The sequence below is a fragment of the Salvelinus alpinus genome, chromosome 10, assembly GCF_045679555.1.
Source record: "Salvelinus alpinus chromosome 10, SLU_Salpinus.1, whole genome shotgun sequence".
Lineage (NCBI taxonomy): Eukaryota > Metazoa > Chordata > Actinopteri > Salmoniformes > Salmonidae > Salvelinus > Salvelinus alpinus.
In genome coordinates, this window is record NC_092095.1 from 54,697,778 (window position 1) to 54,716,279 (window position 18,502).

Genomic DNA, 18,502 nt, shown 5'->3' on the forward strand with positions numbered 1-18,502 from the left:
GCTGTGTAAGGGCTAAGAAGGAGAGTGATGGAGTGCTGCAGCAGATGACCTGACCTCGAAATCACCTAACCTCAAACCAATTGAGATGGTTTGGGATGAGTTGGACCGCAGAGTGAAGGAAAAGCAGCCAACAAGTGCTCAGCATATGTGGGAACTCCTTTAAGACTGTTGGATAAGCATTCCTCATGAAGCTGGTTGAGAGAATGCCAAGAGTGTGCAAAGCTGTCATCAAGGCAAAGGGTGGCTACTTTGAAGAATCTAAAATATAATTTGATTTGTTTAACACTTTTTTGGTTACAACATGATTCCATATGTGTTATTTCATAGTTTTTGATGTCTTCACTATTATGTAGAAAATAGTACACCATTAAGAGAAACCCTTGAATGAGTAGGTGTGTCCAAACTTTTGACTGGTACTGTATGTACTGTCGATCCCCTACAGTAAGAATCCACAATCTAGATTTAAACAATTTTATTGAAACAGAATACACACACAATGTAGGTACAAAGGTCTTCCAAGATTCCCTCTATAAAAACATGCAGTATGTTTGTACAATAAAATGCAAAGCAATATAATGTATCGACATTAATGTTGATACCGCGAGGATAAAACAGTGCAATCAAGGCCCCTTAATGGATACAAGTCAGACATGCTTAGTCACTGGCTGATCAGTTCTCACAAAGCTCTTTTGTATTTCAATATAATCACATTCTTCATTTCAAATGTAACCTCATAACTCGCGGTGAGGCTCAGAACGAACAGTGATAGATCAATCCTGCTGCCGTCATTGTTTCATAACTGCATAGAGAGAGGATCGTCTTTTGGAGTGTATGTTTGGGTACTGGCTCAAACAACTTAATTTATCAAAAAATAGGACAACTTTCAATTACATTTACATAATTTAGTAGACGTTCTTATGCAGCGCCTCTAACATGAGCAATTATGGTTAAGTGCCTTGCTCAAGGGCACATCGACAGATTTTTCACCTAGTCGACTTGGGGATTCAAACCAGCGACCTTTTGGTAACTGGCCAAATGGTCTTAACCGCTAGGCAACCTGCTGTCCAAGTGAATTACACATGAATTTGGGGCAGTTTGGTTATCGTTCGGCAAGCATCAGGTTGGGCATCATTCATTCGAATGGCATCAGGCGAAGCAACTCTGGAGGAAGTGACTCATGTGGGTATAGACATGCTGATTGGCTGAACCATCATGACCATGGTCCTTGTGCGTGTACCACTGTAGTAAAGTGATAGAAAGAAGGAATAAGCACAGATCATTTGTTTATTGGAGAAGTGTTTTCATGGAGGAGGTTCATTGAGGTATAAAGCTCTACAACCACTGATTGTGTAGATAACTCATCTATCTAAAATCGAAATATTTACCATAGCCTCAAAGTCCACTTGTTCCTCAACCAGAGCTTCAGAGATCTGAGCAGCTTGCTGAAAATGGACGTTGTCTGAAACAAATAGAGAGATTTAAATAACAATTTAACAGTATCCGATGTGCAGTGTTTTCCTATTCTCATATGATATGGGAAAGCCTCAGGAAAAGTATGTACACTGCTTAGTTAACACTTTTAGCTTCATCAACTAATGGGTTTACAGAGTCAAATGAATAGTCTAGACTCTAAACATTGTACGGTTGTTAATTGCACAGGTGGTGTGTTTTTAAAGAACATTCCAGAAATACTAGAGGAGGCTTCACCGTCTGCTGTCCCATGGACCAGAAGGCATTGCACTGATTTGAAGTTCTTAGCTCTGGCTGTCACTGTGGAGTTCTGTAAAACACATTTACATGTAGTTATGTCCGTGGAGATTAATACCAGTTGGCTAATACAGGCCATAGTATAAAATAGTATGTATAAATGGCCATTTAAAATGTTGGCGTTGGTAAACTTACGTTGTAGAATTCAAGATTTTCTGAAGGTTGATTCATGTAACGTAATGTAGATTGTATCTGAAATATTGAAAGTAGGGGAAATGTATGGATAATTTCAATGATTTACACTTATATATTTAACTAACATGTAGATTATTGTAAATATATTAATAACATATCAATAACAGAATGGCATACCATAATACTCCCACTTGGAAACTGGGGCCACTGCCATTCCACATTTGAAAACTCCACTCCCAGCTCCCAGAACCATTGACGTGACATAACCTCCATAGGACTACAAAACACAATAACAGCTGATCATTTTGGCCTTGAATTCAGATAATATTGGATTACTCAAGGCACAAAGACAAGATGATTGTACACATTTCATTACGCTGCACTTGATGGTTCCAACGAATCATATTTTCAAACCCTATGCTTTAACTTACCCAACCCCAAGTTGCTCTTCTGCCTTTGTCGACAAAGCCCATATTGGTGAATTCCCTGAAAGAGAAAAGTGACTTGCTGTGATTGGGAACCACCAGTACAAACACTAATTCATTTAAACGTGAGGGTCAGTTAAAAGGGGTTCTAATGGACCATGCCCACTGATGGTCCGTGGTCTAACTCGAATCTCTACTGTCCTCAGTCTCTCTGACGTGAAATAAGGGAGAGGTAAGTAATGTGGCATTCCAGCTGACCCCATGTGACATCTGATCAGTCATCTGATCATTAGCCTGGTGGTCAGATCTGTATGTGCTTTAACCAACACCTCTGTCACGTCCGTTGTCCTACCAGACAGGATATATTTAGCATGAAAGTGGAGAGGAAGAGGAGTTGGATAAAGATCTGTCAACCAGGCTATTGCATCATAAAGCTCAAACCAAAAAAGCCTTGGAATCTCTAAATATCCATGTATTGTGTTACATAATGTTTATTTATTATGTATGGGGAACCCGTCCCATGGGTTTCCCGGTCGCGGCCGGCTGCAACAGACCCTGGATTCGAATCCAGAATCTCTATATATTATGTTATCTTAATGTCACTTTTGCAGTGTGACACAGTATAATACAAAGCAACCTGTTTGAGTCAGTTGGGCATAGCTATCGACTTGGCTACTGTTCAACCACAGTTCAACCTTACTTTGCGGCCATTATCTGATCTTCCACCTCATAGGTTCCCAGACGTCGGTAGATGGAGTGCATTAGCTTGTCGCCTTGGTAACCACTTCCCCTACCATCGAAGCTGGCAACGATGACCTTCTCCGTGCTCGCCAGGTATGCGGCCCAGCCTAACCTATAGCGGAAGTCTGCTTTCTGACTGCAAGGCCCTGCATACCTGGAACACAAAAGAGAAAGACAAACATTATTGTTAGTGCCCAGAGTTTTCCCTGACCACTTGAGCTCACCAGAAAACACTGCAGACTTCTGAATTTAACTAGGGCCAAGAGTATTTCCTGCTCAAGTCATGGGGTCAGGATTAACTCCAGGCCCTCCTTATTGGTACAACGATTCATCATAAGACAAAGCAGATCATGTATTCACAGAGGTTAATTAATTCGTACACATCAATAAGTAAGGGGTATTTCTTGGATTTGTCAAATCCAGGAGGCAAGGTCATCTGGTACCAAAGATCTGTCGGGAAAAACAGAAGCATCCAAAAATGGATATCAAGTTAGAGATGTCCCATGGTTTTAATATCAGATGAAAGATTCAAATAAAGTCTTTAATAGATGAAAGCCTTACTAAAATCTCCTTGCTTGATAAAAATCTCCTTGCTTGATAAAGTCGCGTCGCACGGTGGGCATGTGGATCTCAGACAGAAGGCCTTCCAAAGCCGTGTTGTCCTCAAGAACCTGAATCTCTAAACGATGAGAAGATGCACTGTGAAATGTAACTGGCTTACCTGAACCAGCATCCCTGTTGTCCCTGAGAGTATACAGAGGTAGTCCAGGACCTGTGGAGACGAACACATATTTAATATAACGTGTGTGTGTGTGTCCTCCCAAATGATCTAGAAGCACTACTACTACAGAAACTATTATTTCAAAGTGAATATACCGGCTGGGATATTGTTTAGGGATGTCACAGCTACAGTATTGTGATGACTTGACTGCACAAACACTGTTGGAGTAGTGGGCTGTGTAGTGTGTGTGTGTAGTGTGTGTGTGTGTGTGTGTGTGTGTGTGTGTGTGTGTGTGTGTGTGTGTGTGTGTGTGTGTGTGTGTGTGTGTGTGTGTGTGTGTGTGTGCGTGTGCGCGTGTGCGTGTGCGTGTGTGCGTGTGTGTGTGTGCGTGTGTGTGTGTGCGTGTGTGTGTGTGTGCGTGTGTGTGTGGGTGTTGTGTGTGTGCGTGTTGTGTGGCTGACGGACCTGAGCAGTCCATGCGGAAGAAAGAGGCATCATGGCTGAAGTAAGCTGAGTTGTATTTCCAACAGTTGTTAACAGACAGATTATTTCTCTTATAATTTACTGTATCACAATTCCAGTGCGTCAGAAGTTTACATACACTAAGTTGACTGTGTCTTTAAACAGCTTGGAAAATTCCAGAAAATTATGTCATGGCTTTAGAAGCTTCTGATAGGCTAATTGACATCATTTGAGTCATTTGGAGGTGTACCTGTGGATGTATTTCAAGGCCAACCTTCAAACTCAGCGCCTCTTTGCTTGAAATTATTGGAAAATCAAAAGAAATCAGCCAAGACCTCAGAAAAACAATTGTAGACCTACACAAGTCTGGTTCATCCTTGGGAGCAATTTCCAAACGCCTGAAGGTACCACGTTCATCTGTACAAACAATATTACGCAAGTATAAACACCATGGGACCACGCAGCCGTCATACCGCTCAGGAAGGAGACGTGTTCTGTCTCCTAGACATGAACGTACTTTGGTGCGAAAAGTGCAAATCAATCCCAGAACAACAGCAAAGGACCTTGTGAAGATGCTGGAGGAAACAGGTACAAATGTATCTATATCCACAGTAAAACAAGTCCTATATCGACATAACCTGAAAGGCCGCTCAGCAAGGAAGAAGCCACTGCTCCAAAACCGCCATATAAAAGCCAGACTACTGTTTGCAACTGCACATGGGGACAAAGATCGTACTTTTTGTCCTCTTGTCTGATGAAACAAAAATAGAACTGTTTGGCCATAATGACCATCGTCATGTTTGGAGGAAAAATGGGGAAGCTTGCAAGCCGAAGAACACCATCCCAACCGTGAAGCACGGGGGTGGCAGCATCATGTTGTGGGGGTGCTTTGCTGCAGGAGGGACTGGTGCACTTCACAAAATAGATGGCATCATGAGGCAGGAAAATGATGTGGATATATTGAAGCAACATCTCAAGACATCAGTCAGGAAGTTAAAGCTTGGTCGCAAATGGGTCTTCCAAATGGACAATGACACCACGCATACTTCCAAAGTTGTGGCAAAATGGCTTAAGGACAACAAAGTCAAGGTATTGGAGTGGCCATCACAAAGCCCTGACCTCAAACCTATAGAAAACTAGTGGGCAGAACTGAAAAAGCGTGTGTGAGCAAGGAGGCCTACAAACCTGATTCAGTTACACCAGCTCTGCCAAGAGGAATGGGCCAAAATTCACCCAACTTATTGTGGGAAGCTTGTGGAAGGCTACCCAAAAAGTTTGACCCAAGTTAAACAATTTAAAGTCAATGCTACCAAATACTAATTGAGTGAATGTAAACTTCTGACCCGCTGGGAATGTGATGAAATAAATAAAAGCTGAAATAAATCATTCTCTCTACTATTATTCTGACATTTCACATTCTTAAAATAAAGTGGTGATCCTAACTGACCTAAGACATGGAATTTTTACTAGAATTAAATGTCAGGAATTGTGAAAAACTGAGTTTAAATGTATTTGGCTAACTAAGGTGTATGTAAACTTCTGACTTCAACTGTATTAGGACCAACAAGTTATCTGAGGAGAGGAGAGGAGAGGGGAGAGGTGTGGAGGGGAGGGGAGGGGAGAGGAGAGGAGGGGAGGGGAATGCAGTAGAGGGGAGAGGAGGGGAGGGCGGCGGGAAAGCGGGTGGGGGGGGTCGTTATGACGTACCTCTAACGCTTTCTGGATCCAGGTGTTTCCGACTGTGTTGAAGTCGTAGATCTGAAAGCGGAGCTCATTCTGTTTCCTCTTCTGCCACTGGACATCAATGCGTTCATCAGTTACCCAGGTGACTGTGGCCAAATAGTGATCACTGTAAAAAACACGGAAACAACACCACTTGTCTCACAGCTTATGCCTAAAATAGATTTTAAAATTCCAATGCAATGCGTTTCTCTCCTACTGAATACATTGTATAATGTATTGTGTACTACAGAGTTTCATTACCCTGCTCCAACTGAAGCTGGCACAACAACTTCTGTGATGTTTGATATGTTTGTAGTATCATACACACACAGCTTCACCACTGGCTTGGGAGTACCAGGCTAGAAGATGGAGAAAAAAATACATTTATGCAAAACAATTACAATTAAATAAAAAGAAACTTTGGGTCTTATAGGTTTCTTTCTGACAAGCAACCACATCTTTAAAATGTATTTTTTTACGTCTTGCTTTATAATGACTATACACACAGTATCAATGCATTAATATGTGACGATACAGAGTATATGACTGTATTCAAATACATAGTCGTCATGAGAGGTTTCAGAATTGGGAAATCATGGACCAATATAATTTTATTGGGACAGCTTAGACCTGAATGCACCCTGAGTTGTGATAAAACAACATGCTTTTAACCCAGAGGCCTTATGGTCCAGAGTCCAGTTCCCTTATCAACTGCCTCAGAACCTCATGCCAGTAATGACCTACTCCAGCACACTTTTTAGATACACATCAAACATCAAACATGTTATCTTACCGTAGGATAGGGGAAAATGACAGTGTCGGGATACTGTTCCTTCCCATACCAGGAATACTCTATGTTTTGGACCAGAGTGTCGTTAAACTCAGCATAGGCCAGATACTTCCCTCCAGGTAACCACATTGCCTCGTAAGAAGAGAACATTTCCTCTTACAAACAATCAAAAAACACCGTTAGGCCTACATCAGGATGGCACATCTATTTTGTGTGTTGTGGCTTAAGCTGTTCACAGACTCCCGTGGTGTCGAAAGAGAAACTTGTTCATGTATGATCACATTTGACACAATTCACATCACAGTGCTGACTAATATGTACTAGTTATAGTAAGAGGTATGTAAGATTCACAGCTGCCTTCTTGTATGTATTGCTTACCCTCATACACCCAATCTGGGATGCCATTTAAGATTTTGTTGTGTTTTCCGTTTGAGGTCACCTGTATGGCCTTAGCAGTAGGGCTGGTCTTCACATAGACATCATTTTCCCACACAAAGGCCTGTATGTGAGAGGAACAGAGATATGGAGATAAGTCTTAATGACTCGAGTTCCTCTTTAACCGTGGTATAACACTGCAATATGCACAATAGTGTGCAATGTCTTTTGGTTGTCCTAGTAACCTGCAATATTATGGTTAGAGTAACAGCAACCTATTATTACATGTTGTGAATAAGTTATTTATTTGGAGCGTGATGAAAATGTGATCTTTGAGCGTTCCAGCTTTGAACTGAAGACAAACAAAAGTGCATGTTGTGTTGTTGGGTCAGTCCTATTGATGATGAGTGTTTGGAAGACATGTCATCGGTCAGCCACCAGAAAAGCATAGTACAGTATATAAACGAATCCAATGGTTTCTCTCAAGTGTCCTTTTAACCTACCATTTTGTTCCCTGTTGGCGCCCATGCAAACAAATGGACTTGGTGAGGAATGTCTGGTGTACTGAGAAATGTCCTACAATGAGAATAAATAAAAAATGAACAGTATTAATGTCTTTGAGTTTGACAAAACACCATATACAGTTCATTCGGAAAGTATTCAGACCCCTTGACTTTTTCCACATTTTGTTACGTTACAGGCTTATTCTAAAATGTATTAAATAGTTTGCACCTAAGCTCAATTTCGAGTCTCAGCAAAGGCTCTGAATATTTATGTAAATAAGGTATTTCTGTTTTTTATTTGTAATAAATTTGCAAAGATTTCTAAACCGGTTTTCATTTTGTCATTATGGGGTATTGTGTGTAGTTTGATGAGGAAGTGTTTTTATTTAATCAGTTTTGAAATAAGGCTGTATTGTAACATAATGTGGAAAAAGGGAAGGGGTCTGAATACTTTCCGAATGCACTGTAAATGCGTCCCTATAAATAATTTGCAGTAAACATTACCATTTATGGCCCTCTTCAGTTTCTCTATTTGTTGAGTATTGTTGACCATTTCCCGTCACTAGTCCCATTAATAAAATAAAATGTCCTATATTCTCTACACTGCATATGTAATTCTCAAAGTCAAAGGGATATTGAAGATGTGTGTATAGTACACATTTGCAGATAAGATAAATTAAAAGAGACTTACGAGCCTGCAAAATCATAGAGAGAATATGAAGCTGTGAAGGAGTGTCTCCATATCTGTTGAAACAAATGAAGCAAATTATAATTAGGAATTTGATTAGTAGCACAGATCAATTACTTATATTAATTAATGAATACATTAATTCAATTAAATGTATTTATTTGTTTTAGTTTATTTATCCCTGCAGGGCAATTACTTTGGGCACATAAGTCTGATTCTTCAACTACAACAACAACCCCCACACCACAATGACATACCACACATAGCTACTTCACAGCAGGATAGTACAACAGCAACAAATGATTAAATATCACAAGACATTACCTTAGTCCAATTGCTCTTGAAAGCAACATATTTTTGATCAGCAGACACTACATAGTCATAGGCAGCCACTTGATCCTGGTTTTCAACAAAAAAAAGGAGCTGTGTTATACATGACACAAACACTCCTTCCTTCACCATACTTGCTTCCAAATATGCACAGACAGACAGACAGACAGACAGACAGACAGACAGACAGACAGACAGACAGACAGACAGACAGACAGACAGACAGACAGACAGACAGACAGACACAGACAGACAGACAGACAGACAGACAGACAGACAGACAGACAGACAGACAGACAGACAGACAGACAGACAGACAGACAGACAGACAGACAGACAGACAGACAGACAGACAGACAGACGCACACACACACCCATGAGGGGTATCTTACAAATGTGATGCTGCTCAGGAATTCTGAGTTGTTTCCTGTGATCAGGTTGTGAAGGAAGATGGAGCCGTCTTTTTCATGCAGATACTCAGGGTCTATGGGGGAGGGGAAAGAAGAGAGGAGTTTAATAATAACGAACTAACTGATGTTTAAGTTGAAATATCAGCACTGTTGCTACTCAGGTCTCTGCCGAGCACTGATGATTTAACAAAAAGACAAAGTGTGCCATTTAAATAGAGACAGTATATAGGCCTACTATCGTTTTTTTTTATTGTTTCTTATCATTTTCTAAAGGGAACATTGTGTTGTTGGCTTACATCTAAACGTGCATCCTTCCAGGGTTAGAGTGTTGCGTAATACATTCCAGGCACACCATTACTGACTGGATTAAACATAACAGCCATCCACTCATTTACATACAGTTGATTGATTAGGCTTCTAGGGTGTTTTACCTGAGATCCAGCGCATGTTGTAGGATCTGGCCCTGATGGAGCTATTGAAGACGTCACTGAGCGTGAACGTCCTCTGAGCCTTCACCTTTTCCTCTGAAACATGGGGCTCAAAGTTAGCGTTCGCTGATTTCTTGTACTGCCTATACTAGGAGGAATGTACCAGTGAAAACGACAACAAGTCATAGGCTACTGTAATGACTCATAAGACTACAATGCATTTACACCTGATTAAACAGGTCTTGATAAAAAATAGATACGGCTCACGGGAGGACTATAAGATTGTAACAGATAACAATGTAAGATCAATATACATTTGACTGGGTTTGTAGAGCTGCGATAACTGAGGTAAATGTGCTAGTAGGCTACACAAATGTGGTACCTCCACAGAAGATGTGATATTGCAACAAGGTGCTGCATTTCTGAAGCATTAAAGCACTAGGCCTACATATGTGTATGTCACATGGATTATGTAAAAGTGTTTATTTTATGCAGTGTTCTTTTACAATAATACAATAGTATTATCCAGTGTATGCAGTGTTCTATTGTAGTAATAAAATACTTATTCTGAACAGAGTTTTTTTTTTACAGTTATGGTAGGCTACAATTTAATGTGTCATTGAAAGCAACTGAAAGTGGTACCACTCACCGTTCAGATATATTGCTGTGGGCACTGCTATCAAGATGATGACGACAGCAAGCCCCAAAAGTCCCAACACCACCACCAGAATGACGGGAAAAAAAGTTATGAAATAAATAGTTGTTTGAGGTATCTAGATTTGCGACACTTATTCATCAAAGAAATGCTATGTTGTATTATAAACAAATTCTTATCATTGAGTTTTGAAGTTTACCATCCTGCCGACTTGAAGGTGGTGAATCCGTTTATATACAAAATCACATTGAGCGTAAACACGTTACCCACTGTCACGACTCCTACTGAAGGTGGCTCCTCTTCCTGTTCGGGTGGCGCTCGGCGGTCATCGTCACCGGCCTACTAGCTGCCACCGATCCCTTTTCCCTTTTCTGTTGGTTTTGTCTGATTTGTTTCACCTGTTTCTTGTTTAGATTTAAGGCCGTGCGTAATTGGCCGACTCCAACCACGGTGAAGGAAGTGCAGCGGTTTTTAGGGTTTGCCAATTACTACCGGAGGTTTATCCGGGGTTTTGGTCAGGTAGCGGCCCCCATTACCTCACTGCTGAAGGGGGGGCTGGTGCGTTTGCGGTGGTCGGCAGAGGCTGACAGAGCCTTCAATCGTTTGAAGGCGCTGTTCACAGATGCGCCCGTGTTGGCGCACTCCGACCACTCTTTAGCGTTCATGGTGGAGGTGGACGCATCCGAGGCTGGGTTGGGTGCCGTGCTATTACAGCGTTCGGGTACGCCACCGAAACTCCGCCCCTGCGCTTTCTTTTCGAAGAAGCTCGGTCCGGCGGAGCATAACTATGATGTGGGGGACCGGGAGTTGTTGGCTGTGGTAAAGGCTCTGAAGATGTGGAGACACTGGCTTGAGGGGTGTAAGCACCCTTTTCTCATCTGGACTGACCACCGGAATCTGGAGTATATCCAGGCAGCTAGGAGACTGAATCCGTGTCAGGCAAGGTGGGCCATGTTCTTCACCCGATTTAGGTTCACCATCTCGTATAGACCAGGCTCCCTGAACATTAAGGCCGACGCGCTGTCCCGTCTCTATGACACGGAGGTTCGGCCCATCGATCCTACTCCCATCCTTCCAGCCTCTAGGCTGGTGGCACCGGTGGTATGGGAGGTGGACACGGACATTGAGCGGGCGTTACAGGTGGAACCTGCGCCTCCACAATGTCCTACTGGTCGTACGTACGTGCCGCTTGGTGTTCGTGATCAATTGATTCGGTGGGTGCACACACTACCCTCTTCGGGTCATCCTGGTGTGGCGAGGACAGTGCGGGGTCTTAGGGGGAAGTACTGGTGGCCCACCTTGGCTAGGGACGGGAGGTTCTATGTCTCTTCCTGTTCAGTGTGCGCCCAGAGTAAGGCTCCTAGGCACCTTCCTAGAGGGAAGTTACAGCCCCTCCCCGTTCCACAACGGCCGTGGTCTCACCTGTCGGTGTACTTCCTTACCGATCTTCCCCCATCCCAGGGGAACACCACGGTTCTGGTTGTTGTGGATCGGTTTTCTAAGTCCTGCCATCTCCTCCCGTTGCCCGGTCTCCCTACGGCCCTACAGACTGCGGAGGCTCTATTTACCCACGTTTTCCGGCACTACGGGGTGCCGGAGGACATCATCTCTGATCGGGGTCCCCAATTCACGTCCCGAGTGTGGAGGGCGTTTATGGAGCGTCTGGGGGTCTCGGTCAGCTTGACCTCTGGTTATCACCCCGAGAGTAATGGGCAGGTGGAGAGAGTGAACCAGGAGGTGGGTAGGTTTCTGCGGTCGTATTGCCAGGACCGGCCAGGGGAGTGGTCAAGGTACGTACCATGGGCGGAGTTGGCCCAGAACTCACTCCGCCACTCCTCCACGAACATGTCTCCATTTCAATGCGTGTTGGGCTACCAGCCGGTCCTGGCGCCGTGGCATCAGAGTCAGACCGAAGCTCCTGCGGTGGAGGAATGGGTACAGCGCTCCAAGGAGACCTGGAGGGCCGTCCAGGAATCCCTCAAGCAAGCAGGTGGATGGCAGAAGAGGAGCGCTGACCGCCACCACAGTGAGGCCCCCGTGTTCGTACCGGGGGACAGGGTCTGGCTCTCGACCCAAAACCACCCCTCCACTTGCCCTGCCGGAAGCTGGGGCCGCAGTGTGTGGGGCCATTCAATGTCCTGAGGAGGATAAACGAGGTGTGTTATAGATTACAACTCCCTTCCTATTATCGTATTAACCCCTCGTTTCATGTGTCTCTCCTCAGGCCGGTGGTAGCTGGTCCCCTGCAAGAAGGTGAGGTGCTGGACATCGAGGGGTCCCCGGCGTACACAGTACGTGCTATTCTGGACTCGAGACGCCGGGTGAGGGGCCTGCAGTACCTCGTGGACTGGGAGGGGTACGGTCCGGAGGAGAGGTGCTGGGTACCGGTGGGGGACATCTTGGATCCGTCACAGTTGAGGGATTTCCATCGCCTCCATCCGGATCGCCCTGTCACGACTCCTACCGAAGGTGGCTCCTCTTCCTGTTCGGGTGGCGCTCGGCGGTCGTCGTCACCGGCCTACTAGCTGCCACCGATCCCTTTTCCCTTTTCTGTTGGTTTTGTCTGATTTGTTTCACCTGTTTCTTGTTTAGATTTTGAGTTGGGCTATTTAAGCCGGTAGGCCCGCCTGCTCTTTGTGCGGGCTTGATTATTTTTCCCACTGTGTTGACGTGTGGTAGTGTGTGTTGTTTAGTTACCTGTTTCGGGCATTTGTTTGATTACGCCCAGTTTCGTGGAGAGTACTACTTTTCCCTGTGCGTAATAAAGCGCTAATCTGAACTTTCTGCCTCCTGCACCTGACTCCGCACCCACTACGCCTAGTGTGTTACACCCACTAAACTGTTGAAGTTTAAATGGTGCAAAATAAAGTTCTGCGCAAGATAATTTCCGTTAAATATTAGATCAACGTCGGTTATAAAGGTGGGGCAATACAATTCCGAAGTCCAAAGTAAAGCTCGTAAAGTTTGAACGTGTCTTATTTTCCCCAGAGCCTGTTTTAGTGGAGAAGTTTATGCTTACTTACTGTCTAATCTATTGACGGATTGCATCCATATACAACTTTCATACACAATGAAACCATCCACTTTGTAGTTGAACCGTTGTCAGAACAAGAATAGCCTTCACCACGCAAATTCAATAGGCATCCAAATTTTTACTTGGAAATCCAGACACTGAATTTACAGTACTTAATTTATTTTATAAATCCATTCAATCTCAATTAGGCCTAAATGTTTTCTCTCCCTTTTTGAAGGAATTGTTTGGGCATTTTGTAAGGCATTGTCACGACTTCCACCGAAGTCGTTTCCTCTCCTTGTTCGGGCGGTGTTCTAGCCATCGTAGATCCACTTTTAATTTTCCATTTGTTTTGTCTTGTTTTCCTACACACCTGGTTTCCATTTCCCTCATTAAGTGTTTTGTATTTAACCCTCTGTTCCCCCCATGTCCTTTTGTGGAATTGTAAGTGCTTGTGCACTATGTTACTGGTGCGCGTCGGGTTTTGTACCCATGTAGGTTCTTTTTTATTTGCGTTGGTTTTGAAATTAAACTGCTCCGGCTATTACCTATTTCTGCTCTCCTGCGTCTGACTTCACTGCCACCAGTTCCGCAACCCTTACAGGCATATGTCCTTGTGAGGGCAGGGTAGTCACGTATGACTCTTGAGTAAATATCAACATTAAGCTGTTGTTTCATGTCTCACTGCTAATGGTATAAAAACAATGTAGCCTAATTCACAGCTGCATTGGATGACACTGAAGTCACAGTTGTGCTCCATCTACTGCACTAGCATCTCCCCGCACATTGGGTCAAAGGTTATCACTACTCTACACTACTCATGGCCATAAATTATATTTACAGACTTCATTAATGAACTTCCTACTTGGGTTTCAGGTCAGGTTCCTCTCTTTAAGCCGCGTGGGATCTCAACAGACGTGTGAAAACAAATACCGGCCTACATTCAGCTACAGTATATGTGAGAACCATATGAGTGCACATATTAAGTGTAATTTAGTGACTTTTTTTTATTGGTTGCCTTCCTATTAGCATTTTTCTTTAGATGAAATGCATTGTCACAGTAAACTGTAACTCAACCAAAGGTGGCGCAATGATTCTCAAAGCTTAATTCCAACTTCTGTGGTGATATAAGGCCTTTACTTTAAGGTCAACAACAAAGCCCCCTCTATTTCATTCTCAAGGGTTTTATGACATTGTCATCACAACTGCTTTTTACATGACTCACAATTATCATCATGATGTCAGAGGCCCCAGCTTGTGAACCTATGCTTCTGGTTAACGACGGATTCAACCAGTTTCTCTGCCTAGGACTTACTCCATCTCATGGACTTTGTATACAAGGCTACAAAAATAGATAGGGAATACATGAACTTTTACAACATGTCAACAGACAAACAGGCAATTGGACAAGGGAAATGAAGCAAAAAAATGCTTTTGTTTTTCACACTGCAAAAGCACTTTATTGAGAGAGAGAGAGAGAGAGGCGTACTTATATAGCTGTCTTGATGAGTAAGGATACAGTAACATGGGCTGAAAAAGTTCCACAACTAGTGGAAGGGTCACTGATGAATCCATAAGTGATGCGCATCGGAAGATAAAGACTAAAAGCCAGTTAAAAGCTTAACAAATATCAGTTTCTTTTTTTTTTATTGACCTGAGCACTAGCAGCCTATGCTGCTCTCGTTCTCTCAGACCGTGCTTCCTATGCAAACAAATAGATCACTCTCTTTTTGCCTGACGCAGTATAGTTTGAGGAGCATTTCACCGGGGATCTTTCCGTTTATCTGCTCTCAGATTCATGGTTAAGGCTAATGAAATTGTTTCCAGGTGTCACTTTGAACACGTTTGAGGCTTTATTGGCGTTCCTGGAATGAGAGAGGGGGAGGAGGGGTTAATAGTGGAGTACAGTGAGCACTATGGTGCAACATCATACCATAAAGCCATGGTTGATACTGGTGCTTTTTCCTCTCTGGCTGTTCTGTCCTTGGTTTTTACAACACATCGTCCCTGTTTTCTATAGCTTCCTATTGTCCCCTGAATAGAAGGAAATCTGTGGCATTCGAAGGTACACCTTGATCACAGGAGGTTGGTGACACTTTAATTGGGGAGGACGGGCTCGTGGTAATGGCTGGAGCGGTATAAGTGGAATGGTATCGAATACATCAAACATATGGTTTCCAGGTGTTTGATGCCATTCCATTAGTGCCGTTTCAGTCATTATTATGAGTCGTCCTCCCCTCAGCAGCATTCACTGACTGTGATAGGTTATCAGTAAGCTAGGATTGAAAGAATGAAAAAGTATAGTAACTACCGACAGACAGTTGTAAAATGTCTACTGGTGGTGTCTACTGTCTAATCAATGTCTACTGGTGGTGTCTACTGTCTAATCAATGTCTACTGGTGGTGTCTACTGTCTAATCAATGTCTACTGGTGGTGTCTACTATCTAATCAATGTCTACTGGTGGTGTCTACTGTCTAATCAATGTCTACTGGTGGTGTCTACTGTCTAATCAATGTCTACTGGTGGTGTCTACTGTCTAATCAATGTCTACTGGTGGTGTCTACTGTCTAATCAATGTCTACTGGTGGTGTCTACTGTCTAATCAATGTCTACTGGTGGTGTCTACTGTCTAATCAATGTCTACTGGTGGTGTCTACTGTCTAATCAATGTCTACTGGTGGTGTCTACTGTCTAATCAATGTCTACTGGTGGTGTCTACTGTCTAATCAAAGTCTACTGGTGGTGTCTACTGTCTAATCAATGTCTATTGGTGGTGTCTACTGTCTAATCAATGTATACTGGTGGTGCCTACTGTCTAATCAATGTCTACTGGTGGTGTCTACTGTCTAATCGATGTCTACTGTCTAATCAATGTCTACTGGTGGTGCCTACTGTCTAATCAATGTATACTGGTGGTGCCTACTGTCTAACCAATGTCTACTGGGGGTGTCTACTGTCTAATCAATGTATACTGGTGGTGTCTACTGTCTAATCAATGTCTACTGTCTAATCAATGTCTACTGGTGGTGTCTACTGTCTAATCGATGTCTACTGGTGGTGTCTACTGTCTAATAAATGTATATTGGTGGTGTCTACTGTCTAATAAATGTCTACTGGTGGTGTCTACTGTCTAATCAATGTCTACTGGTGGTGTCTACTGTCTAATAAATGTCTACTGATGGTGTCTACTTTCTAATAAATGTCTACTGGTGGTGTCTACTGTCTAATCAATGTCTACTGGTGGTGTCTACTGTCTAATCAATGTCTACTGGTGGTGTCTACTGTCTAATCAATGTCTACTGGTGGTGTCTACTGTCTAATCAATGTCTACTGGTGGTGTCTACTGTCTAATCGATGTCTACTGTCTAATCAATGTCTACTGGTGGTGCCTACTGTCTAATCAATGTATACTGGTGGTGCCTACTGTCTAACCAATGTCTACTGGTGGTGTCTACTGTCTAATCAATGTATACTGGTGGTGTCTACTGTCTAATCAATGTCTACTGTCTAATCAATGTCTACTGGTGGTGTCTACTGTCTAATCGATGTCTACTGGTGGTGTCTACTGTCTAATAAATGTATATTGGTGGTGTCTACTGTCTAATAAATGTCTACTGGTGGTGTCTACTGTCTAATCAATGTCTACTGGTGGTGTCTACTGTCTAATAAATGTCTACTGATGGTGTCTACTTTCTAATAAATGTCTACTGGTGGTGTCTACTGTCTAATCAATGTCTACTGGTGGTGTCTACTGTCTAATCAATGTCTACTGGTGGTGTCTACTGTCTAATCAATGTCTACTGGTGGTGTCTACTGTCTAATCAATGTCTACTGGTGGTGTCTACTGTCTAATCAATGTCTATTGGTGGTGTCTACTGTCTAATCAATGTATACTGGTGGTGCCTACTGTCTAATCAATGTCTACTGGTGGTGTCTACTGTCTAATCGATGTCTACTGTCTAATCAATGTCTACTGGTGGTGCCTACTGTCTAATCAATGTATACTGGTGGTGCCTACTGTCTAACCAATGTCTACTGGTGGTGTCTACTGTCTAATCAATGTATACTGGTGGTGTCTACTGTCTAATCAATGTCTACTGTCTAATCAATGTCTACTGGTGGTGTCTACTGTCTAATCGATGTCTACTGGTGGTGTCTACTGTCTAATAAATGTATATTGGTGGTGTCTACTGTCTAATAAATGTCTACTGGTGGTGTCTACTGTCTAATCAATGTCTACTGGTGGTGTCTACTGTCTAATAAATGTCTACTGATGGTGTCTACTTTCTAATAAATGTCACCTGGTGGTGTCTACTGTCCAATCAATGTCTACTGGTGGTGTCTACTGTCTAGTGCATTCGGAAAGTATTCAGACCCCTTGACTTTTTTCACATCTTGTTATGTTACAGCCTTATTTTAAAATTGATTAAATGTTTTTCCCCCTCATCAATCTACACACAATCCCCCTCAATGACAAAGCAAAAACAGGTTTTTTATCACATTTACATAAGTATTCAGACCCTTTACTCAGTACTTTGTTAAAGCCCCTTTGGCAGTGATTACAGACTTGACTCTTCTTGAGTATGTCTTGGCACACCTGTATTTGAGGAGTTTCTCCCATTCTTCTCTGCATATCCTCTCAAGTTCTGTCAGGTTGGACGGGAAGCGTCGCTGCACAGCTATTTTCAGGTCACTCCAGAGATGTTCAAGTCCGGGCTCTGGCTGGGCCACTCAAGGAAATTCAGAGACTTCTCCCTTAGCCACTCCTGCGTTTTCTTGGCTGTGTGCTAAGGGTTGTTGTCCTGTTGGAAGGTGAACCTTTGCCCCAGCCTGAGATCCTGAACGCTCTGGAGCAGGTTTTCATCAAGGATCTCTCTGTACTTTGCTCCGTTCATCTTTGCCTCAATCCTGACTAGTCTCCCATTCCCTGCCACTGAAAAACATCTCCACAGCATGATGCTGCCACCACCATGCTTCACCGCAGGGATGGTGCCAGGTTTCCTCCAGACGTGACGCTTGGCTTTCAGGCCAAAGAGTTGAATCTTGGTTTCATCATCCCAGAGAATCTTGTTTCTCATGGTCTGAGAATCATTTAGGTGCCTTTTGGCATACTCCAAGCGGGCTTTCGTGTGCCTTTTACTGAGGAGTGGTTTCCGTCTGGCCACTCTACCATAAAGGCCTGATTAGTGGAGTGCTGCAGAGATGGTTGTCCTTCTGGAAGGTTCTCCCATCTCCACCAAGGAACTCTGGAGCTCTGTCAGTGACTGTTGGGTTCTTGGTTGGGTTCTCTGACTAAGGCCCTTCACCCCCGATTGCTCAGTTTGGCCGGGCGGCC

The 18,502-nt window shown here is 43.2% G+C and overlaps 1 pseudogene; it reads right to left on the minus strand.

Annotated features, from left to right (window-relative positions):
* Positions 1-975: 975 nt before the first annotated feature.
* Positions 976-10,817, minus strand: LOC139532943 (dipeptidyl peptidase 4-like; annotated as a pseudogene).
* Positions 10,818-18,502: the final 7,685 nt, after the last annotated feature.